The sequence below is a fragment of the Mus caroli genome, chromosome 16 (genome assembly GCF_900094665.2).
Source record: "Mus caroli chromosome 16, CAROLI_EIJ_v1.1, whole genome shotgun sequence".
NCBI classification, from domain to species: Eukaryota; Metazoa; Chordata; class Mammalia; order Rodentia; family Muridae; genus Mus; species Mus caroli.
In genome coordinates, this window is record NC_034585.1 from 71,739,409 (window position 1) to 71,764,080 (window position 24,672).

A 24,672-nucleotide genomic window follows, 5' to 3' on the forward strand; every position below is an offset into this window, starting at 1 on the left:
CAGAGGCAGAGGCAGAGGCAGAGGCAGAGGCAGAGGCAGAGGCAGAGGCAGAGGCAGAGAGGCAGAGGCAGAGGCAGAGGCGTGTTATCTCTATGGATTTGAGGCCAGGCAAGTCTACATAGTGAGACTCAACCATATATAAATATATATATGTGTGTGTTTGTGTGTATGTATATGTGTATGTATATATATATATACACATATATGTATGTATATGTATAAATGTATATGTATATTTATATGTATATACATATATAAAAGTACACATGTGTGTATATATAAATAAATCAAAATAGACTTGTTCTATGGGATGAATATCATTCTTAGTATTCCTCAGACAAAAGTCTTCAAAAATAATAATGAACCCCAAAACTATAAAACTAAATGCATCAAGAGTAGGCTGTCAATTTTAGCCACAACTTCAGACAATTTGATGTTAATTGGTTTTGGACAACGAGGTAGGGAGTCTTTATCACTTTCCAGCCTTTTCTGCATGGGGGATGTAGTTCCCTGGAGCAAATGGCACACTCTTAGAGAACCCTGTCATAAGAATAAAGGGAAGAGGACAAACCAAACCAGAACAAAATCTCCCACTCTTGCTCTTGGTACTCAGAACCAGACTCTGAGTCTTGCCCCCTCTGGTATCTTCTTTGAGAACTTGACTACAGTGAGTCTCTTAAGTGAGGTCTCAGTTTCATCATCTTTGACATGGAGCAGTAGTTACCCCATTCACTTCTCCTGTGGTCCCGAGGAGTAAGAGAGATAATGGAATACAGAGCTGCTGAAGTTGTAAGGACACCAAACCTTTCAGAGGTGCCAAACGCCACTCTTTCAGAATGAATTTCCTTGTCTATTGCCCCTGGCCCTGAGTTAGGATCTGAAAATGCACATGTTTATCCCCTACAAAAACAAAATTAGCTACAACATTTTTTGACGTTAATATTTTAACAAATCCTTTGGTCACCAGAGGAGCCATTTTATCCAGCTTGACAGATCTATCTTGCCATCACTCTATTTGAGTATTAATCTATTCTGATCAGCATAAAGAGGTGACCTCTCTCTCACCCTATAAAACCCAAAGCTTCAATCATAGCAAATCCATAATGTAAGAATTCTGCTCCGTAAAGTTCTAGTTAGGGAGCCGTGGTCCTTCTGACCCTGGGAACTCTGTTCCAAGACTCTTAAGTGTGTTGACATGCTTGTTCAGACAGGTTTTCCAATGTCCACACTGTAGACATTGTTTATGTTGACTGTTCTGGTGAAATGCCACTTGCTTACATTCAACCAGTCTTTTTTTTTTTTTCAAATTTTTATTAGATATTTTCTTCATTTACATTTCAAATGCTATTCCAAAAGTCCCCCATACCCTTCCCCTGCCCTGCTCCCCTACCCACCCACTCCCACTTCTTGGCCCTGGCGTTCCCCTATACTGGGGCATATAAAGTTTGCAAGACCCAGGAGCCTCTCTCTTCCCAATGATGGCCGACTAGGCCATCTTCTGCTACATATGCAGCTAGTCTTATCACTTTCCCCTGTGCAACTCAAGCATTTATTGAGGGTTAAGCCCATCATATTGGAGGGGGATCTCAACATCTAAAGAGAAGTTTGGGCTATATTTTTCAAGAAAAAAAAAGGAAAGGAAATAGGTTTTATTTGCTTTTGATTCTTTAGCAAAGTTGTACTCTGGAGTCCAGGTTGGCCTGAAATTTAGTGTGTAGTTCCAAAGTGCTGGGATAATAAGTTTAAGACACCACGCCCTTCCTGAGATCATTGTGAAACCTCAGGTATATCCGGGCAACTACCCAGTGAAAATTATATTTGCCTCTAAGACTGTAGAAATAGACAAAAAGTTGCACGCACCAGTGTGTGTGTGTTTAGCTTAACATTCGTTACCATAGCAATTTCTGAGACTTCCTCATTTATTTCAGGTCATAGGTAGCAGGAACTCGTTCTTGTAGAGTACCGCATAAATATGTCTCGCTCTGGTGGAATGCACACTTCTCTGCTCCACAAAGTGGTTTTGATTTATGGCGAAACGTTTGATAAAGATCTCCTCCTTTTGGGAAAGTGTGGGTGGTGGTACTGTAGAACCAAAGAACAAGCTGATAAAGTCACACGAAGCAGTGGGTCCCTCTTGGCTGCCCCAGTTCAGTCCGGTGAGACATGGCACAGTTTGTCCTCATATTTGCCTATGGGGAATTCTACAGATCTTTGCAAAGAGGAGTGTTTTAGGGGCAGTATGAACATCTGATGCCGTCTAAGAAGCAGACTCTCCATACAAATGTAGACTTCACGAAAATAACCAGGTTTCTTGTGGTCTGATTTTTATGGGCTTTTAAAACTCAACCCGGGAGATGTAGTTTATTAGTGTGCTTGACAGAACAGAATCTTAGCAGGTAGTGACATGGGCACGTGGCATGTGTTTTGAAAACCCAGCCTGCTTTGGGGTTCAGACTCTGAAGATATTTGTTCAGAGGCCTTTGAGTCTTCAGGTACAAGGTACCTGAGCCAGAAACAGCTGAATTGGGCTGATGTACAGTTGTCAGGTAGACTTTACGTGTTTATCATTTGTGATTAAAAAATATAGGGGCCATGTCCTTCAAGTAATTTTGACCTTGAATCCCCCCCTCAGCTCCTTGTCAGGTTTATAACTGGGTTGTGTTCCTTCAGACCAAACAGTGGGTATAACGTTCAGTTTAACAGAGTTGGGAGTAAGATGCTCATCTCTTCTGCATTATCCAATCACGCATGCTCGTTCCAAGAACAAAGTACAGAATGTTTTGCAGGATTGGATCACACAAACCTTTCAGTCTTGTTTGCTTCCCTTAGCCTACCATAAAATGCCACCTTCTTGCCTTTTAGTCCACAAAGCAACAATGGAACTGGTACCAGCACCTTGATAGAATAATGTGTCTTTGACTTAAAGCTGGTAATAACGCCCGTGCTTGAGCCAACGACCTCTTTTTGTAACATGCAAGAGTCTTCAGGGTTTGAATTCTCTCAGTTGTTATAGGAGTTGTTTATAAATTTCCAGTCTATGATGGTTAAGGTTCATTATACAAATCAATTGTCTACATGGCTAAGGGATGCAGTTAAGAATTCGGATGCCTATTCTCAGTTTATGAATAACATTCTTTTACGAACAGTACTTTTTGACACACGGGGATTGATTGAAGTGATTGTTCAAGTTTCAGGTTTTGAAATGAATTAAGAATGGCTGTGTAACAACACACCACAAATGGCATGAAGTAGCCTCTTAACCTATCTGTGGCACAGCACATACATGACTTCTTGGTTGGCAATCAGAGTAGTAATATGTAAACAATCCAAGGTTTGGGAAGTATCAAAACCAGAAAGGTAAACAGAAGCGATAGAATAGAACTCCATAGGTGGATGTGAAGGGCCAATGGAACTCTTACATAACTCACCGTTTACTAAGTCTGTAAGGGCAGATGTCATAGCAGTTGCTGGAAATATTTTTGTGGTTTCCAGGCTGCCAGGATGCATTTGCATCCTTTTTTTTTTCCCCCAAGCACCTACAGTATTGCGCAATCTCTCGTCAGCAATGACTAACTTATATTAGGCTGCGTCTTGAGGCTGACTCAGGTCCAGTTCTCCTGAAAGGGTTTCAAACGGAGAGGCATGTGGAAATCATATGCAAAGAAGTTTCTCCAGGCAGGACAGAGCAGAGCCTCAGGAAGGTCAGGAGGGTCAAGCTGATTACCTCCTCCAGCTCTGGCAAGCTCAGGGCTCAGCTGGGTTACCCAAGTTCACAAGGAGCTATTGACATTCAGCAGCTCGGCTCTCTCTCATTACCAGATCAGCAGGGAACTGTCTGGGCCTCCGGTTAACTCTTCAGTGTCCTGGTTCAATATTTCTGCAAGGCCTGAGCCAGAAATCAGTAGCTCAGTTTATTCATGATTCCTGTTCAAGAAGAGAATCTTTACTTCAATGTCTGACTCACTGCAGTGTTCTAGGTGGAAACAACAGTCCACATCATCATTTTAAAGGCGCTAGATAAAACACGAGTAAATACATTTGTTTCATGTTTATTCATGCTGCTGTCTGAGTTTATTTCTAAAACAAAAGTCCAGGGGAATATTTAATCTTCCCACTAATAAAAAAAAACAAAAAAACAAAAATCCAAGTCCTACTTAGTCCCGAATAAATTAAGTCACTTTTGTTGTTGTTGTTTGTTTATTTGTTTTTCTATCCTCTTCTTTTTAAAAAATAGCAGTCGTAGCCATTCCTTGTCATTTAGAGGTGTGTGTTTGCTCATTAGCTAAGTTCGTTAGTTAGACAGGAAGTCCAGGCTCAGGGAGGAACAGTATCCAGTGTGAGGTCACAGACACAGGTATTTGTGCAGTAAGCCTGTTGCTTCAGGCTTCCCTTTGCCGCTGACACATTAGGATCTTCTAGAAGTGACTTAACCTGTCTGCCTCCATAACAGTTTTTTTTTTTTTGTAAATTGAGAATAATATTTGATGAGTCCACAAAGCTCGTCGCTATGGTAGCAACCCGAGGGCTGACTCACTGTTAAATCTAAGAGACACTATAGTTTAACTGTAATTGCAAGTCTGCCCCTGTTTAGTATTCAACTGACCCCAGAGTACAAATTAGGCCTAATCCTCTGTTCTCTTATGCTTTGACAAACTAGGGCATGAACTGTTCACAAGTTAGGCCAACTTCTCTTTAGCTCCTGTGTGTGTGTGTGTATTCATGTATCATTTTATATTTAATATATTAAAGTGTTAAGTATTAAAGTATAATATAACATTTAAAGGCTGAGGACTTGTGCGACAAAGCCTTACCCTTAAAGGAACTTAAGTGTTTTTCCAGAAGATAAGGGAGTTATGAGTAATATGGTCAATTCTCAAAATCCAAATGTTGAATTCAGAGCCCTCTTGGACTTTGGAGTTGTTACCCACTTTAATTTCCAGCTTTGTTCAATGACTAAGCTAACTGCCAAAAGCAAAGACGACTCATAAAGACTCTCTCCTGTGACTTTGATCACTAAGGCAAACAGAAAGCCTCTGATCTACCTGGTTGGACAACCTGGCCACTCTCCTTATTAGGTCTTCAGATTCGTGGCATGGAATGCATTGGGTAATGCTAGCTTAACATTGTCTTAGCAATGTCTAGCTCTGTCTGACCATGTTCCCTCCTTCCCAATTTTAATCACTTCCTCCTTCCTAACTTCCATTTCTGGGATTTTTTAAATTGCCTTTGCTGACACTAACATCTCTCTCCAAACACTCCTTTTTGACTCCCTTTGTGCTGGGGATGGATTGGTCATTTGCTCAGGTAGCAGGCTCCCAGTCTCTGAGTTATCTTTGATTTTTTTTCCCTTTGCTTTGACATGCACACTTTTCTTTATATATCTCATCCACTCTGTGTTCAGCCTGGGCCTCATTTCCCTGTATTATCTTTTTCTTAACATTGATCTATTTAAGTTCTCTCTCTCTCTCTCTCTCTCTCATTTCTCCATGATACTCTCAGAGATCACTGGCTAAAATTTGAACTAAAGAGGGTTACATTTTCACAACAATATTCTGGCTCTAATTCATATGGCATCCTTCTGACTATGCTATTTTACTGTTTTCTAGAACCTTTCTAAGTCGTTTCTCCTCCTCCCCTCCCCCTCCCCCTCTCCCCTTCTTCTTCATGTAGTCTACATAGTCTCTGTGTGGATGCTCCTGAATATATGTGTTTGCTTGTCTACAGTTAGTATTCTATAATTCTTCAAGAATGGGTTCATAGGTACCTGTAGCTGCCACAGATTCATTTTATAAATAACCTGTCATGGGATTTGTAATATTTAAGAATGACTTTTCTTAGGGCACCAGCATCTATCAGCAGCACCATAGCTGCCTGTGTTACTTCTAAGTCCTAGAAAGATAGAGGACACTGTTTTGTGGAGGCTGGATCTGCTCTGCTGTGTAGCGCTAGACTTTAGGACAATAGATCATTATTTATTTCAACTATATAGATGAAATAGTATAAGGACTATCACTTCTATTTTGAAATATTTCATAAGATATCAAAATTTAGTGATATTCATTCCCCCTCCATCATCTGCCTTGCTCAAATTCTCTGAAAAAGAACGAGAGAAATGAAAACTAAAAAAGTTATGGACTTTTTAGTAGAAGACTACTAAATGAAGATTACAATTTAAGTGGCAGTTAAGAACATCAAGAGTGAAAATCCCATTGGATTGTAAACAGAATGAAAAAAATCAAACAGTAAAATCAAATTATTCTCATTAGGATTTTAATTAATAACTTTCAGGAACAAAGATCTCCTCAGGAATATTGACGATGAAGTCCAAGCAGGACTGCTTAAATGGTCAGCTCTGTCCAGGAAGCCAAGAGAAGAACACAGAATGAAAAAGTAGTTTCTGGAAAGCAAAGATAACTTAGTGTCCTATTAGTGTAACACAGTTACAAAATTAAATATTAGAAAATCAAATCCCAAGGAACAAATGAGTGACATATCTTTAGATACAAAAAGATTTGTTCGTGTGGCTTATTGTGTGGCTGTTTTAAGAGAGGTTCATTTCACGGGAGGGAGGGTTTGCCTGGCCTTTGTAGGATACCAATCCAGGGTTGAAATAAAAACTTACCAAGACAGATCAGGAGAAGAGCTAAACAAATATGTGTGGTCAAGTGTACAGGTGTCACAAGAGACTACAGAAATGACATCACAATGAGTCAAGGAAAACTGACATTATATTTTCTGCTATTGTATTCAGTGAGGAAGAAACTTCTGCCTATATAGAAGACAAAAGAGTATGCTCTAAAGCTAACAGATGGAGAGAAGCCCCAGCAAGCCCCACCCAACCCTGTCAGACCTGGCCTCACTGCACTGTCTTCCTTCCTCCCAGGTGAAGGAGAGGGTCCCTTCTAAGGAGGGTCTTGTGACCTGCTACCAGATAAGGTAAGCCAAAGACTTGCTTATGGTCACCTTCCACAGAAAGGCCAGAAGAGGTTAGAGTCATAGTTCTAGGATTATGGTATCTTGAGGGAAAAAGCAAGCTAGTTAGTTGATAGCCTCTGGCGTAGGGCACGGGGAACGGGGAGTCTAGATTGCATGGCTTGCAGAAAAAAAGGGCTTGGGAAGAAGAACTGGGAAAGGATCAGATTTGCATCTGAGCACCCTTCCTTCCATTTGAAGTATTCTGGATGGACTGAACTCTGGGAGGTCTTATTTGGAACCCAAACAATATGGTGGAGTATCTTTGTTATAACAATCTTAAAATTTAGTATATAACATATTAGATATCATGATTTTTTATTAGTTACTTTATTAATTTACATTTCAAATGTTATTCCCCTTCCCAATTTCCACTCCAAAAACCCCTATCCCATCTCCCCTCCCCTGCTTCTATGAGTGTGCTCCCCCACCCACCCACTCCCGCCTCACTACCCTAGCATTCCCTTATGCTGGGTTATCAAGCCTCCACAGGACCAAGGGCCTCCTCTCCCATTGATGCCAAATAAGGCCATCCTTTGCTACATATACAGCTGGAGCCATGGACCGGTACATGTGCACTCTTTGGTTGATGGTTTAGACCCTGGAAGCTCTGAAGGGTCTGGTTGGTTGATATTGGATTTTTCTCCTATGGGGTTGCAAACCCCTTCAACTCCTCAGCCCTTCCCCTAACTCCTCCATTGAGGTCCCTGGGCTCAGTCTGATCATTGGCTGAGAGCATTCACATCTGTATTGGTTAGGCTATGGCAGAGCCTCTCAGTAGACAGTTATTTTGAAGGTGTACTGAAGTAGATTCTCTTTTTTTCTTTAACTCCTTTATGATTTGTTATCCTTAATCCCAGTTGCATCCTCTCCCCACATGGCTTTTCCTCGTTCTCCTCCCATATGTATGTATGTATGTATGTATGTATGTATGTATGCTTGTTTGTTTATATGTACACTGCAGGCAATCATTGACATATGAGAAAGAAAGGTTTTTAATGTTTTTATGTTTGAGTTACCTATTTTTAATACTACACTTTTCAAATCTATCAATTTCCTCCTATCAATTCATTTGCTTATGTTTCACACAGGCTGGTCCCATTCCATTGCTCTGAAGAATAGAGCAGCAATAAATATGGCTAGGTAAATATGTCTGTAGAAGGGTGTGGAGTCTCTTGAACGCATGTGCAGGAGTGGTCTGGAGCGTGACGGTAGTTCTATTTTTAATTTTTTGAGAAACCTCTGTTTTGATTTTTAACATGGCTGTGCTCATTGGCAATCCTACCAGTGGTAAGTTTGGCCCACATTGCCACCACTGTTTTTTTGTTTGTTTGTTTGTTTGCTTGTTGGGGGTTTTTTGTTTGTTTATTTTTGGGTTTTTTTTTGGTCAGATTCCTTTTTTTTCTTTCCTTTCTTTAAAAAAAATCCCCCCCCCCGCCCTACTGAGACAAGAGTTTTTCTGTGTAGTCCTAGCTGTCCTGGAACTCACTCTGTAGACCAGGCTAGCCTTGAACGCAGAGATCTACCTGCCTCTGCCTCCTAAATGCTGGAATCAGAGGCACACACCACCCTAACTAAATTATTTTTTTATGACTTGAGATTATAATCTAATTATGTCATCTTCCCCTTCCTTTTCCTCCTCTAAACTTTCCCTTATAGTCTTCTCTTGTTCTTCTTCAAATTCATTATACATACTCAACAGGCTGTATTAATGTATTTAGGAATGTACATGTATATACATATATGTGTGTGTGATGACAATGAAAACAGAAACCCTGGATTTGCTGTCGAATTTCTTGATGACAGAGGTTTTGACTAAGACAAGGTGCTATCTCAAAGCAGTCTCCATTTCCACTTCCCTTGTGACAAGGGATGCTAAAGCCTTTAAAGTATTTACTAACCATTTGTGTTTCCTCTTTTGAAAACTGGCTTTTCCTTTCATTTGCTTATTGTTAATTGGCAGTTTTAAATATATACTTATTTTATTTTTAATGGTGTGTGTATGTGTGTGTGTCTGTGTGTGTGTGTCCCCTTCTGTGTACCACCTGTGTATGGGTATTTGCATTCAAGTGTTGGGGCCTATGGAGGTCAAAGTTATTGGACCCCTCTGGAGATAGATTATAGGCACTTGTGAGCTATTCATATGGGTTCTGGGAACCAAATTTAGGTCCTCCATCAGAACAGCAGGTACTCTGAACTCTCTCTTGCCCCAGTTTTGTATTTAATTTTTTTGCAACGTTGTACAGTTTTGAAGAACAGCCCCCTACCTGAAATATCGAAGGTAAATATTTCCTCCCATCCTGTGGTCCACCCATAGGCTCTGATGATTGTTTCCTTTGTTGTGCAGAGATTTTAATTTCACATACTTTTCTGCGCTGATTGTTGGATAGGCCTAGTTTCTTTGCTATTGGAATTCTGGCTTGAGCTTGTTCCTATGGATCCCCCCCTCCCCCCACCGCCCCTGTTTCTGCTATTCATTTCAGCCGTTTAGGTGTTTAAGTTCCTATTTTGATACAAGTCCAGTTGTTTGTTTGCAGCCCATCTCTGACAAGCTCTCGGCTATCTAGCTTCAAAATTCCAGTTCTGGGTGAACTCTTGCAGCCCTAAAAACAGTCAGTTCTTCAGGGAACTCTGGGATGTCGGGAGTCAAAGTCTCGGTCTCTTATTAACTTCGGGACAACTGAGATAAAAAACCTAATACTGGAGTGAATTCAGGAACTCCTGAGATCAAAGGTTTGATCACTGTCATCTTATGGAGCTGCTGGGACTGAACCCTTGCTCCAGAGCAAACTCGAAGAGTTCTGTAGCCAAGTTCCCAGCCCTGTAACAAACTTTGGAACCACTAGAGCCAAAACTCTGTTCCCATGGTGAACACTGTTGCAGTGGAACATGTTTGCCTATTTGGCACAGTTTCAGAATTTTAAGAACAACAATAAATTCACAAGGTCCAAGAGTTTCAATGATAGTAACTTGTGGTACAATGCTACCTGCATTGATAATCTAGCTGCAGCAAACAGGTTCTTTTATCCTTTCATTCCAATTATAATTATTTCTATTAACTCCCATATCACACAACACACAGTAATGATGTCTGTGTGCCGTTTTCAACAGGAATGCAAGTTAAAGAGGCTGCAGCAGAATTTAAGAGGTGTCTGAAATGGTCTGAAGAGAATCAGTATTGATAATGAATCAACCAACAGCAAGGTGAAAGACACAATTGAGGTTCAAGGGCAGGAAGCAGTGGGTTTGGTCCAGATGGCCAAAGAGGTGGAAGGGCAGGGATTCCAGTAGGCCACATCAACAATGGAGACTATGCTGAGTCCAGTCTTCAGGGATAGTGAGGCATGAGGGCCTGATGCTCTTGGCCCTTTACTTATGCAGGTATCAGGTGATAGACTGGTTTGAGACCATACCATCACAGGGATGGGTGTCTATCACTTTAAGGGATCCAGGTACTGAAGTTACACCCTATTCTTTGTTCTGGTACATATGATAAGCACTTGGGCCTGGTTTCACTGATATGATTTTAATACACCCAGGTGCTCCAATAGTTTCAGTTCACCCCCAGTAAACTTAGAGGGTGGCTCTGTTTCTATTTCCAGGAACAAATGATTTATATTTATAAGTCTGTGTTGGTGGTTGGTGAAGTACAGACAGTATAGCTTCTGGGGCCATCCAGGGGCTAAAGTTATCCTTCTCTCTCAAAATGGAGTCTTCTAGAGCAATGAAGAGCCTGGAAAAACATTTGTTTTGAAATACAATATGGAGTAACTTACCTAGCCTGATCGCAACACCTGAGGACATTGGTGCCAAATGTCTGGTTTTCCAGGAAGCTTTGGGGTCAAAAGAATGAACTCTGGGACAGCTGTAGTGAAAGTGTTTTCCCTTGATCACTCTGAGCACAGGAGTCTGGTCCTACAGGAATTCTGCCATTTATGGTTCAAAACACCATTTCTAGAATGAACTCTGGAATCACTGAGATCAAAGCCAGTCATCTGGGGGCATTTTATAACCACTGGGTCCTATTCCTTGTGCTGGACAGAACTCTGAAGTCAGAGAGTAACAGCCTACGTTCTACTGTGACCTTGAAACCTCTAGGTTCCGGATGAACTATGGGCCCACTTGAATAAAAGCTAGGATTCATTCTGTGGTGGATTCTGTGATTCCTGGATCCAAAGACCTGGTTCCAGGTTAACTCTGCAAGCCCTAGGGTTAAAACTGTGATTGGGGGGGAGTAATTACTGGAACAGTGGATGTCAAAGTTTTGGTACTTTGTGAAAGCTGTGGTTCAAACCCTTCTTCCTGGAAACTGTGGTTTCTGGAGTCAAAGGCCAAGTGCTGCTATGCACACACTGGCTACTTCTGTAGCCAAAGCCTTGGTTTTATGTCTAACTCTGGTACCTCTGGAACTAAAAAGCCTTGGTCCTGCAGCAAACCCTGCAACACCCTGAGCCAAAGACTGGTCCCTTGGTGAACTGCATACCAGGGAAACACTGCGATTGCTGGACTGGCTTCAAAGAAATTGAGAAACTACCTTTGAAAAACGGAGCTGTAACTCATTGGGGAATATGATCAAAGTCAGTATGGAAGCCCCCCCTCCCCACCCCATATGCACTCCCTTTTCCTATCCATAAAAAGAGCTAAGTTGCGCATGATCTAGTCGCCACTTTTAGGATTTTCGAACCTGTAGGATCGAAACCGTCACTTCCACCTCATTAGGAAGGCATCCATTTTTCTCTCAGCTTTCTGGACAAAAAATAGTGAGATCGTAGTAGATTTTTTTTATAATAATCAACTTACAGTTTCTTCTGTGGAGAATTAAAGAATTAGGGTCCAGGATAGCTGAAGGAAAACCCCAGACTCAAATAGTATGAAAAGGCAAAGAGCATTTAGTTGCAGAAATAACCAACATGGAAAGACCAACCATTCATCAAAACAGCCATGCCTTGGGGGCTCGAAGGACCCTTTTTATGAAGGGCTAGGGGGATTTTCCAGAAGGGTTAGGTAACTTCTAATATTATTAGTAGGCCAAAGCAGTGCCATTAGTACAGCTTTGATGGACTGCTATGTTAGTTCTATTATATTTGGTGAGACCTTGAAGAATCTCAGTTTGGGCTTTGATATCTCCTCCAGCTAGGTGTCCCAGGACCTGACTCAGCTCCAGACTTCTCCCCGAGTCAGGGCTGTCATTGACTAAAGGCCCATTGTCAGTGGCTCCTTCTGAGGAACTCAGTATGCTTCCTGGGGAATTGAAAGTTTTATTCCCAGTGCTTTCAGAACTCAAAAGAAGTGTCAGAGATGAACTTGAGTCCAATTTGCGGCTCCCCTAGAATCTCACCAATCATCTATTGTCTCCAAAGCCTGCTTCCGTCTTCTCTCCAGCACTTCCTTGTGCATTCTGACCCACATAAACTTTGACTCAAGGAGGATGACTTCACAGTGGGCTGATCCACCTGCCCTCCGGTTTCCCAGAAGATTAGGATCAGGCTGCAGCTGAAATTGTGCTTCAGGTAACCTGAAGTCATCATTTTCCTGACAGCTTACATTCATCTCAGCTCAGATTTGTGCATCACAAGCCTGGCGGCACCATCGACTCCTCCCGAGTATTCTTCTCAATGACGTCTGCGTGCAGTTAAGTACGTCCTGCCTCTGTGCTTTGTGTGTGTGTGTGTGTGTGTGTGTGTGTGTGTGTGTGTGTGTGTGTGTGTGAAGTCTTACTAGTAAATGCCTGAGAGAGATCTGAATGGAATGAGCCTTTGCATATATTACAACTTGAAAAATCATTTGGTAAGGTGCATAACAAGGGTAATTCTCCAGATGTCAGTGGCTCCATATATGGCTTCTGATGTGGGCATGTCTAAGTCTAATATGAGTAAAACAGGTTCCCTATATAGAGAACATTGGCTTCAGGTTACTGAGGAAGGAAAAACAAGATCGGAAGGATGGTTTCTTAAGAGTTTAGGAGAACCTAACAAGAACCTAGTAATTGGATCCAACTGGGATCAATCTTGAAGCCTATGGATAAGTATTGTAGCACCCAGTTAGATTCTCAGTAATTGGGAGCTTGAGTCAGGAGGGTCTTGAGTATGAGGCCACACTGGGCTAGATGAAGAATGGGAGGCTACCCTGTGCTACAGACTCAGATCCTTTCTTTAAAGTAAAAGTTTCAAATTTAATTCATGTTATTAAATATTTTGTAATAACTATAAAGCTCTGGTACTGAACTGTCCCCTTGAAGTCACCTTTCTGCTTGATTTTGACCCTTTATCTATCATACAGTATTTTTATTCCTTCTGTCTTAGTGTGTGAGCCAGGCTGGAAAGAGTTAGACATTCAGACACTGACATAAAGTGTCAGTTTAAACTGCACAGACAGGTACAAGGAGAAGATTATAATCTCTCAAACCACATCCTTCCCGCCCTTGCTCCCATTTCCCCAGGGGCATCAACCTTGAACCACAAAGGAGAACTTCTGCTTTTTAACTCTTTAACTCTCCACTGGAAGTCGCCAGATCCAGTCTCACAGAAGCTGGGCAGGGCTGAGAGATGAGGACACAAGGATGAAAGGATAGCACAGAGCTGCTTGTCAGCTTCTTCAGTTACTCCCAGGTTACAATACAACATTGGTGTTGGGATCTTTTCTCTTTGACAGACTCCACCCCACATGGCTGCAGTAATTAGCTAAATCAGTATGCTCCCCGGTGGGTCACCCTCCCAGCACCCCCCCACCCATACACACCAACATCACTGGATTCTCAAATGAAACACACACACACACACACACACACACACCAGTTAATTTTAATATACCTTGACTAGCTCAAAGGCTGGGCAGTTCTAATCCTTCCCACTGCTAGCAAGCACCCTCCTTTGGTAGCTCTGAGTTAGCATCTTTAATAACTATATTTCATCTCTGCTACCCCACAAACAATTGGGGAAGTGGCAATGTGGCCACTTTGCCTGATTCTCACCCATGGCAGGCCTTTAGGTTTGGTCTTTCTTCTTCCCCGTGATGGCGATTTCTCCTTCTTCTCTTTCAGTTCCTAGCCCGGGCAAATGTAAAGGGTCCACCTCAGTCTACCTGCCCAGTCATTGGCTGTTGACTCTTTCTTGATCAATCAACAACCAGTTGGGGACAAGGACCTTCAGCAATTGAACATACAGACTCCCAGTTTTGGGGCCAGATTAATTCAAAGCATTAGATTCAATCTCTAACACCCTACTGCCCTCAGCTCCTTATCCCAACACCCAGCCAAGAAAGCCAGATATCTGAAGTCTTTGGTTTACTTCTTACAAGCTGCAACTAAAAGGTCTCTTGCAGAATGATCTTATGGGCTATTAGCATCAAATCTGGGTTAGACACTCATGACTCTGTTTCACATTTACAACTTCAAAGTAATTTATAATTGTAAGTTCCCAATTTATAAACTGAAATAGCTCCTTATTTTTTTTTTAAGGAGAAGCTTATGAATTGACTGAGAATTCTAATATTTTTATGGTATTCCCCCCCAACTTTGATTGCATTACTATAATCATTTTTTCATTGTTGTTGTATTGTCCTTACTCATCAAACTTTTCATTAATTATTTATCTTATAAAGATAGAAGAATAAATACCCTCTTTCCTCTCCATAACTGTTTGGATCTTTTCGTTGTGCCACTATTTACTTTTAGTAAATTCATATTATTTAACATCTATCCTAGTACAGTTGACTACAAATTAAAATTTTAGACTTTATGTAAAAATAAATATGCAAGCAGCACTTTCAGTGTTATACTTGTCACAGAACTCCGGACAGTGATGTCCTCCTAGCTTTTTGTTGGTCAATATTTCATAAATAAAGGCCATGTGGATTTCGTGGATTTCATCCCCTAACAAAGGATGTATTACTCAGAATCCTTCATCCTGGTGATACTGGATTCCAGATTTTCATACCCAGATCTTTGTTCTTCTACGAGTTTCCCATTTTCATTTCCTTTATTGCCAGTAGAACTTTACCCTTTATTTCAGCACCATGTTCATCGGGATTCCATATGCTGAAATTAACCCATTAATTTCTAGAAACATTGTGATAGGATACTTTCATGCTCATTTGCTGGTTCTGACTGGTTTTCTTCTCACATGCCATGGAGGGCTTTTTAAAATTACAGCTTTAAATGTGTCTATTATTTCTTAGAGCCATGGCTCCACTAGCTTCCATTCGTTGGTTTTGTTTAAACTATATCTATAGTTTATCATGTGTGAGGTTCTGGGTCCAACCAAGATGACTGGAGAGACAGATACTTATAAAGGATCCACAGTATGATTTTCATAGACAAAGGTGAGTGGACAGCCCATCATGTGTCTGATCATGCCATTACATGCACTACCTATTTATTTGCCTTTACACTGAAAACATGTCTGATTTTCTTGGTGACTACACATGGCTTTTTCAACTTGTACCCAATTGTGAAACTAGTTCTTCAAAAGCGATGTGTTTGTTTAAGCTTTGGGTTTTCTGCTACAAATAGATATAGATATATAACTTTTTTCAATTTCTGGGTCTTGGGCTCCATTTAAACAAAGAGTTTCTTGATAAGGCCCAAGGAGTTTAACACATTTTTAGAAATATCCCACTTAAACATCTAAAAACTCTCATGTAGTTCATTTTTTGTTTTGTTTTTTTCATTCATTGTAGTTTCTTGAGTACTTTTTGCTTTTTGTTCATGTGGGCAGCATACTCCTGAATTTGAAATTTGAATTCCATCCATGGCTTGTGTCTTAGGGTTTTCCTGCTGTGAACAGACACCATGAGCAAGGCAAATCTTATAAGGATAACATTTAATTGAGCCTGGCTTACAGGTTCAGAGGTTCAGTCCAGTATCATCAAGGCAGGAGCATGGCAGCATCTAGCCAGGCATGGTGCAGGAGGAGGTGAGAGTTCTACATATTTATCTGAAGGCTGCTAGTAAAAGAACCACTTCCAGGAAGCTAGGGTGAGGGTCTTAAAGCCCATGCCCACAGTGACATACCTACTCCAACAAGGCCACACGTACTCCAACAGAGCCACACCTTCTAATAGTGCCACTTCTGAGAATATACCAATCATAACAGGTTGCTTCTGTCATTCTGAGACCATTTGCCTGGTAACTACTATTTCCTACTAAGCCCTTGCTGTGTTTGCCCTTCCTTTGCCTCCCCTGCTCTGTTTTCCCCTCCAATCCCTGCTCTCTTCTCTTCTCTTCTCCCCTGCCCAGCACCCCTCTCCACTGCCTTGCCCCCCTCTTCCTGTTCCCCACCCCACCCCTCCCCTTTTCTATCTCATTTTTTATTTTTGCCTCCTCCTGATTCTTCCTTCTTCCTTTTCTCATGGTTGAATGTTGAACCCACAAGGCCTTAGACAAGGCTAGGCAAGCACTCTACTACACTCCTAACATGATCTTTCTTTCTTGATTCCTGGTTTTCCTTAGATGAGGTAATTTTATTGTCTATTTCATGTTATGAATAAAAGACTCAACTGATAGATGTAAATAACAGAAGGAGAATTTCCTCCTTGCATGTACACAGAAAACAACAGACAAATGTGTGCCTTTATTTTATTTTTTAATCAAACCACACCTTTTGTTCTGCTCCTTTTGAGGGATTGTTTGTCCTAAAAATCAAAACAAAACTGAAAAGTCACTTTTAAAAACATTTATTTATTTTTATTTTATGTACATTGCTGCTTTGCACACTTTTTTTTAACCTGTGTTTCCATGTGAGGTTGTCAGAGTCCCAGAACTGGAGTTATAGACAGTTAGGATGTGCCATGTGGGTACATGGAAATTGGACCCAGGTCTTGGGAAAAAGCAGCCAGTGTTCTTAACCACCGACTATTTCTCCAGCACTAGAAACAATAACATTTTAATGTAATTTTATTCTTATAAACCACTTTATTTATTTATACATATTATTTTAAATGAGCTTCATTACTTAAAAAAACAAAACTTGTGAAGAACTAAAACACCACATACCAAATCTGTACAACTAAATGAACTTAGAGTTACAATTAACACTCGAAACAGAAGCTGTGAAACCTCGTGATGAACTCTACACTTTAGGCATCAAAAATGTTTTATGCAACTATGCACCACCAAAACAAAGAAAATATTATATAAAACCATAACAAAGGTCACTGTAATAGTTGCTTCTATCACTAAGGTTTGGCAGATTCTTTTTTTTTTAAAGATATATTTATTATCAGAAATGAGTACACTGTTGCTGTCTTCAGACACACCAGAAGAGGACATCAAATCTCATTACGGGTTGTTGGGAGCCACCATGTGGTTGCTGGGATTTGAACTCAGGACCTTCAGAAGAGAAGTCAGTGCTGTTACCCGCTGAGCCATCCACCCAGCCCAACAGATTCTTCTGAACAAGGAAAAATTTAGGATATAAAAGCTTTCTGCTCTCTGCTTCCATCCCTGTGCAGTTCTGGCTATAGGTCAGAAGATCTTGCCATGTGACAATCCTGGGTAGTGCAGCTCGCCTCTCTTGTTTCCATGGTTTAATCAGTTATTCTGTGAACACACCTCAACTATTCAATTTGCTCATCTGGCCCTGCAGTGATTTGAGTATGTCCCTTTCATTTAGCCAGTCTGGTATGACATAAACATGATTATAATGAAATAAGAAAACACATTTCCTCTGTGGATTTTCTTCAGTTCTAATTACTTTGAACTAAAAACAGTCTATTTGGGAAAGGGAGAAAATTTCATAAGGATCAAGTAACGTACAGATTTAGTCAAACCTCAATAATCTTATGATTGCTAAATATGATAGTCTTAATCTTTACAACCGACGCTACTAAAATCTCACTGGGAAATGGACTCTTCAATAGTGAGTATTTTCAAATTTGACAAAATGGAAACATTAAGATACTCTGCTTCTATGTGAGAAAAAATTAGGATATGAACATGTATAGGGTATTAAAAAAAATCGGATAGTTGATCCATTGATATGAATTCTCTCCCTGGGAAATTCACTCCAGGGATTTCTATCAACTCTTTTTCATTGTTGCCCTGGGTTGGTCAGCAAGGAACTTGACTTATCTGAAACTATGAGAGTCTGTCTCTAGGGAATTGACATTCCAAGTGTCTGAGCTCGTTTAAAAAAATAAAAAAAACCTACAAGTGAGTGACAATTAAAATGCTCATGGCATTGAATATGAAAATGCCTGTGGCATTGGACATGATGGGTAGTCAGTTACCTGTCCATGTCACATTATATGGAAAGAGAAACAGAGATAGCCACAACATGCCTAGAGAACCAAAGAGGCCAGAAACCACCTGAAGAGACATCACCTGGATTTTTGTTGCTAATTTCCATTCCTTTAATGGTCTAGGATTTGTAAGCTTCATATGAATTCTTAGAATATTTATTTATTGATTGATTGATTGCTTGCTTTGGTTGGTTAGAGACGCTTTACCACCGCTACCAAAACTAAACAAATCAGTGACGGCTTGAATGAGAACGGTCCTGGTAGGCTCATATATTTGAATATTTGGTTCCCAGTTGGCAGACTGTTTAGGAATTGATTAGGAGGTGTGGTGTTGTTAGAGGAAGTATGGTATAGAGGGTGTGCTTTGAGGTTTTAAAAGCTCCAGGTTCTCTCTCTCTGCCTCCATCTTGTGGATGTAAACTCTCATCTACTGTTCCGGTGCCATGCCTACCTGCTGTCATGCTTCCTACTATGATGACTATAGACTAACTCTGAAATAGTAGGCAAGCCCCTAGTTAAATTCATTCTTCTATAAGTAGCCACGGTCATGGAGTCTCTTCATAGCAGTAGAATAGCACCTAAGACCAAAACCAAAGCACAAAGCAAAACAAACACTTTCTGTCTAAGTACAAAAATAAATTCAGATATTTCCAGATTTATGTCTGCCTAAACAGAATGAATTGTTTGATTTCAGGAGGATTCTCATGGCTTGTTTTCTGTTTGTCTTCTTTTTTTTATTTAATATTTTCTTCATTAATACACGAGAAAGGCATCTTTAGCTGTTTCTGCAGTAAGCCTTCAGGAAAAATTTAAATTCCAAATGTTTAGGTTTACTCAATTTTTGTGCAAGTTTGAAAACTTGGTATTAGAGTTTATGTAAATTTGGGGATCATTCAGATTCTAAGTTGGCTCAGTGTGTAATGGCTTGTTGCACAGGTCTGGCCACCTGAGCTCAACGGAGCGTGTACCAGGAATTTTTAAAAAGAGTCTAGTTTTTCTCTACCCAAGGCTAGCTACCAAATGAAAGAGACTGAGATTACTAGATTTACTCAATCAAGCTTTCCCGCCAATACCCCGGCAGTCATTGATCTATTTTAATCCTCAAAGGTAAACTGGCTACCTCCCAGTCAAAATCCGCAGGATGCTTGCATTTTAGTGTTGGTCTGGTTCTCTGGGTTTCAGATGTGTGTTCCCATGTTGTCTCCTCTCGCCCTCCTCTTCCTGGCTGAATTTCTTACTCTTTTCCGCCACCCACCCTCAACCTGGTTAGCTGAAGTTACGCCATTTTTTCTCTTCTGCCCAGCCATTGGTTGGACAGCTTATATTGACAGGGCAGAGAGTCAATTGTAAGCATTGTTTACACAAACTTGAAACAAGAGATATATGGAATAAACTGTAATGCTTGTCCGGATTGCAAGAAGATGTGAGGGTAGAGATATAAGCATTTGATTAGCCAAAAGATAATCTTTACACACCGCACTAAAACCATCATGGCTGCAGGTGAAAGCCCGAGTATAAGCATGGAAGGATAGAGGCAGCTTTATGAAGCTGCCCTTTGATCTCGACACACCATTCCTCCTAACTACCCATCAGTTAAACACACACCTAATAGTAATATATATATATATATATACATATATGTATATATATATATATATATAAAATTTTAAAACTTAGATGATACTATAAACCAAATGAAACATTTATGAATGATCCTAGAAGAATCTAGTACAATGTCTGGTAACTCAGATAGGTTTTTTTTTTTTTATGAAACATTACTTTATGTCCCAACTTAATGATTGCTGTGGAAAAATACTATCTTATGCACAGTGCTTGCACGTTGGTATTTTAGTATGACTTGTCCTGAAGAAAGAGCTGCAGGTGTACAAAGGCAGCAACATCAATTCTGTGCCCCCCCCCCAAAAAAATTGAAATTAAAAAAAAATCTAGCAAAAGTGCAAGTAAATCAAGAAACTTCCTGAATGCAGATCTATAGGGCTGGTTGCATGGACTTATGGTTGATTGCCACTTAAGGGAGAACAAACGTAAAGTTAGTCAATCAACAGGAATTGTTCAAGTCACACACTACAACTGTGTGTGTGTCCCTGAATTTTCTTACTATGATTTTCAATGCATTTAATCAGGTGTTTCACTTGGATACTGTTTATAAGGCTGTGAACCACATGGTCCAGTCTCAGAATGCACAGCAAGGAAAACACTCAAACAAAAAGCCATTACCAAATAGTTAAAATATCTTACCTCCATTTCTGGAATACCACAACGATGGCCCATATCCCGGGTATTACTTGTTCAAACCCTTACTTTTCTTGTTCTGTATAATGCAGTTATGTTATCCTTATTTTTCTAGACTCTGAATCTATACACCACTCTTTTCTGCTTCCTTCCTTCTACCAACTAAACTTACACCACGGAGGGTCAGAAGAATCAATCTGGTTACTTTGGTTTCTTACCAGCTAGTCAAGATGAAACAAACAAACAAACAAACAACAAACAAACAAATAAAACCCCCAAACCTGAGAGATCCCTGGCAGAATTCTCTTGAATCAGAAAGAAGAAAGAAATGATAGTGTTATTCCTAAATGAGTGAATTATCTTTATTATTAAATTGTTCTAATTTCACTATTTACTGTTCATAATTTATTTGTTTGTTCACACATTGTTGTTATTTGAGAATACAGAGTGTCAAAACTAGGACCGGGGACTAACTAGGCCAAGAGTCTAACAGTGAACTAAATGCCTAGCCCTCATTTTTAATTTGTTTTAAAGGAATGTCAATCTGCGTAGCCCCGGCTGGCCTCAAACCCATCGTTCTAAGTGCCAGGATTATAGGCATACACTTCTGTGACAAAAGTGGAGTGTGTTTCCAGCTCTCCCACTTAGTTATTTATCTACAATTCGGTCATCACACTGTTTAGGTGGCTATTGTTCCCTCTAGCCATTCCCAGAGAGAATGCCTACTTGGTGCCAGGTCCTGGTTTGGACCCTCTGTATTGTTAAATAACAATGAATGAATGAATGAATGAATGAATGAACAAACATACAAACAAATAAACAATAAATAGGGACGTTAAAACAATTTGATAATAAAGATAATTCACTCATTTATGAATAACACAGTCATTTCTCTCTTCTGTCTTCTTTCTGGATCTGAGTTAGTATTGTCTAGTATAATACATATATATATATATCAGCTAGTTTGTTTTCAACCTTTCATAAAATGAGAACATATGGAATTTAAATCATTTACTTTGACTTAAAAGGTACAGGAAGCCTCTTTCTTAAACATCAGTGAGGATCTAGGATTAAGATACTGTTTAGTTCTACAAGGAGAAAGGCTAGTTAGCTTATCATGAAGAGGAAAAAGTTATTTGAATGCCCTCTACTGTGGCTATAATGCATTGAAGAGGAGAGTGTTTTTTAAGATTTTGGGTTAAAACAGGAATGATGGTACCAGCCTTTAATCCCAGTAATCAGGAAACAGAGGCAAGTGGATCTCTAAGTTTGGGATTACCCTGATTTACAGAGTCAGTTCTAGGGCAGCAAGAGCTACATCGAGAAGTCCTGCATCAAAAATCACAACAACAAAAACAAGCAAACAAACAAACAAAAAAGAAAATAAAAAATAACAACAGCAGCAAAAAGGATTTTAGGTTGAGAGAACTCAAATAAGCAGCCATTCTTCACGTGTTTTGGTTCGGATGTATTGTTTTTAAGGAATGGTTTTCCCATGTGTCTCTGGCTGTTCTCTGACATGCAAGAAAGTAAATTAGAACCTCCCAGGAATACACACGTATGATGCGGTCTCCTGAAAAAGCCTTGAGTTGTATTTATCTGACTAAGGAACAGGGCATAGATGAGTCTAAGGAATTTTTATCTTCAAGGGCAATGACGTTAATCAAACAATAAGTGGTGTTTGGATCCATGAAAGAGGGGCAAAGGACCCATGGCAGCATCTGCCATGTTTAACAGGGTGGATAAACCAAGAAGCCAAGTGGCAGTCAGACAAATATCCCAGCAGCGTTTTAAGGTGGATTACAGCACCAGTTTCCAAATTGTTAGCGCTGAAGACATAAAGTCATAGCTGCACGTTGTCATCCACAGTAGCCCAAACGTTGCCCTAATTATCTAGGGACCTCAGTTTGGGCAGAATCTAGATTCATGGCTTTGGCACTGAAAGGAATTGTAGAAGTCTCTAGTATAATAACGATTATTTTAATACAGGTTTAAGCATGAAGGTTAAGAGCAAGTGAACAACTTAATGGGAAATTAAGATATGCTAGTGTGGATGTTTGGGCTTCTCAAGGGACCCTAGTCCTTCTAAGAAGGAATTTTAAATGTAGTATGCTATTTATTTTTTTAAACCTTGCTTTTTTTAAAATCTTAAAACAGGACATAAAACTATTTTTTCTTTGATGTAGAACTTTGTCCTGTAAGGAAGTAAAAAAGGAAAATGAAAAGCTCAGAGGAAGATAGATCATAGAGGTGTTCTCGCAATTTATCTTTAGCTCTACATAACCTCTAACTTAACATAAATAAATTTCTATTTATTTTTAACCTTTGCGAACTGATATTTAGTTCTTAGAACTATTAGTAATGTTTATAAATGACCAACTTTATCATTTTAGGTGACACTAAATTTTAATTAAATTATACTATTTATATATAATTTTTTTAAAGACAGTAGTATATGCATCACATCCATCACATCAGGGATAGTCTTAGAAGCAGGAGAAGAAAGATTGTAAGAGCCAAGGTGTTAGATAACATTGAGAAAACACTATTTTCTGAATACAACATGGCAGTTACACGTATAAACTCACAGTGATCATAGCAGCATGCAAAAGACCTGCATAAGCTCAAACCAGACAAAATCCTACCGTAGCCTGGGGAAGGTAGGTACACAGTCCCATCACCACGGAGCTATTGACATTTCATCACTGCTGGGAAGAATAGAGTCACCTTTCTTTAATGATGTGACCTATGGAAGGTTGTCCACACACAAGAGGGAAGTCTTTATCCCCAAGACTAGTTGTTCAGTACAAACTGAACTTGATGGAGGTTAAAAATGAAAAAAATAAAATAAAAATGAGAAAGCTCAAAGTTGAATGTGAGGGTGAGAAGATGGTTGTGAAAGGAGTTGGGGAGAAACTGTAAATGTGTTCAAAATTAATTAAGGATAGTCTCAAAGGATTAGTAAAAATATTGCTCTTTTTCTTGGTCTAGGATATTTAGTTAACCATATCAATCAAACCAGTTCAGAGACAGCAAGTGTTCCCCACTGAGGGAAATGCAACAAAACTATCTTTATTTAGATTTTAGAAACTTTTTGTTTGATTTATTTTATTTTATTTCATTTTATTTTATTTTATTTTATGTGTACTAGTCTTTTGTCTGCATACATATTGGGATATTCCACACACTTCTGATACCCAGGGAGGTCAGAAGATGGTATTTGATTCATTGGAACTGGAGTTTGTCTATGACTGTGTGCCCCTGTGAGGATATTGAAACTTAAAACTGGGTCCTCCACAACAATGACAAGTGCTCTTATCTACTGAGCCATCTCTCCAGCTACTCATATGTGCATTAACACTTATATGTTGAGTGAACTTATTTATCAAACATGAAGTCAGCTGGAATAACAAATATGTATTTGCTTTTCTCCAAACATGTTTCCTTTCCTTAGATAAGACTTGGGGGTGGGGTAGGTTTAGGGAAACAGACTGCTAGCAACTTAACAATCCAACTGGTCAGAAACTACCTACTGTATTTTCAGAGGCCTGAAAGCAAGCAGAAGACCAGGACAACAGAAAACACAAGATCAAAATGGTCTTAAGTCAAGATGCTTTCAAAGCAAACCAACATAATGAATACAAACCAAAACAAATGTAAAGCAAACCAAAACCCCAGAAGATAATATACAGGTAAATATACCAATAAATGGAATTCTAAACAGTTAGTTCAGAGTAAACAGCAAATGGTCTTCTGAAAAAAATGCAAGCGATCTGACGTCTCAAACACTCACCAGAATCCACCCTAGGAGATAGTGTCATATAGACACAAGGGGAACCAGGTTGTTGGTACCTGGCTCCAGGTCATGTGATTTTTTTTTTTTTTTGGTGAAATGTAGATCATTCTTGTCACCCTGTGGTAGGTACCATATCTTTGGAAAGAAAGACACAGACACAACTCTTACCTCAAGGGGATGTGACACTGTTTTTCTGAGTTACCCCAAATTCCATGTTCCAATGTTGTTATAGTTCCTTAAACTTTTATAACAAAGACAACAATAACACTAAAATAAGAAAGCCATAAAATAAAACACTTTTAAGATACATTGGTGGCAACATTAGGTAGGCAGAATACAGAGCAGTGCATAGCAACTATAGAACTCAGGTATCAGCTGATGATCTCCTCCTCCTCCTCCTCCTCCTCCTCCTC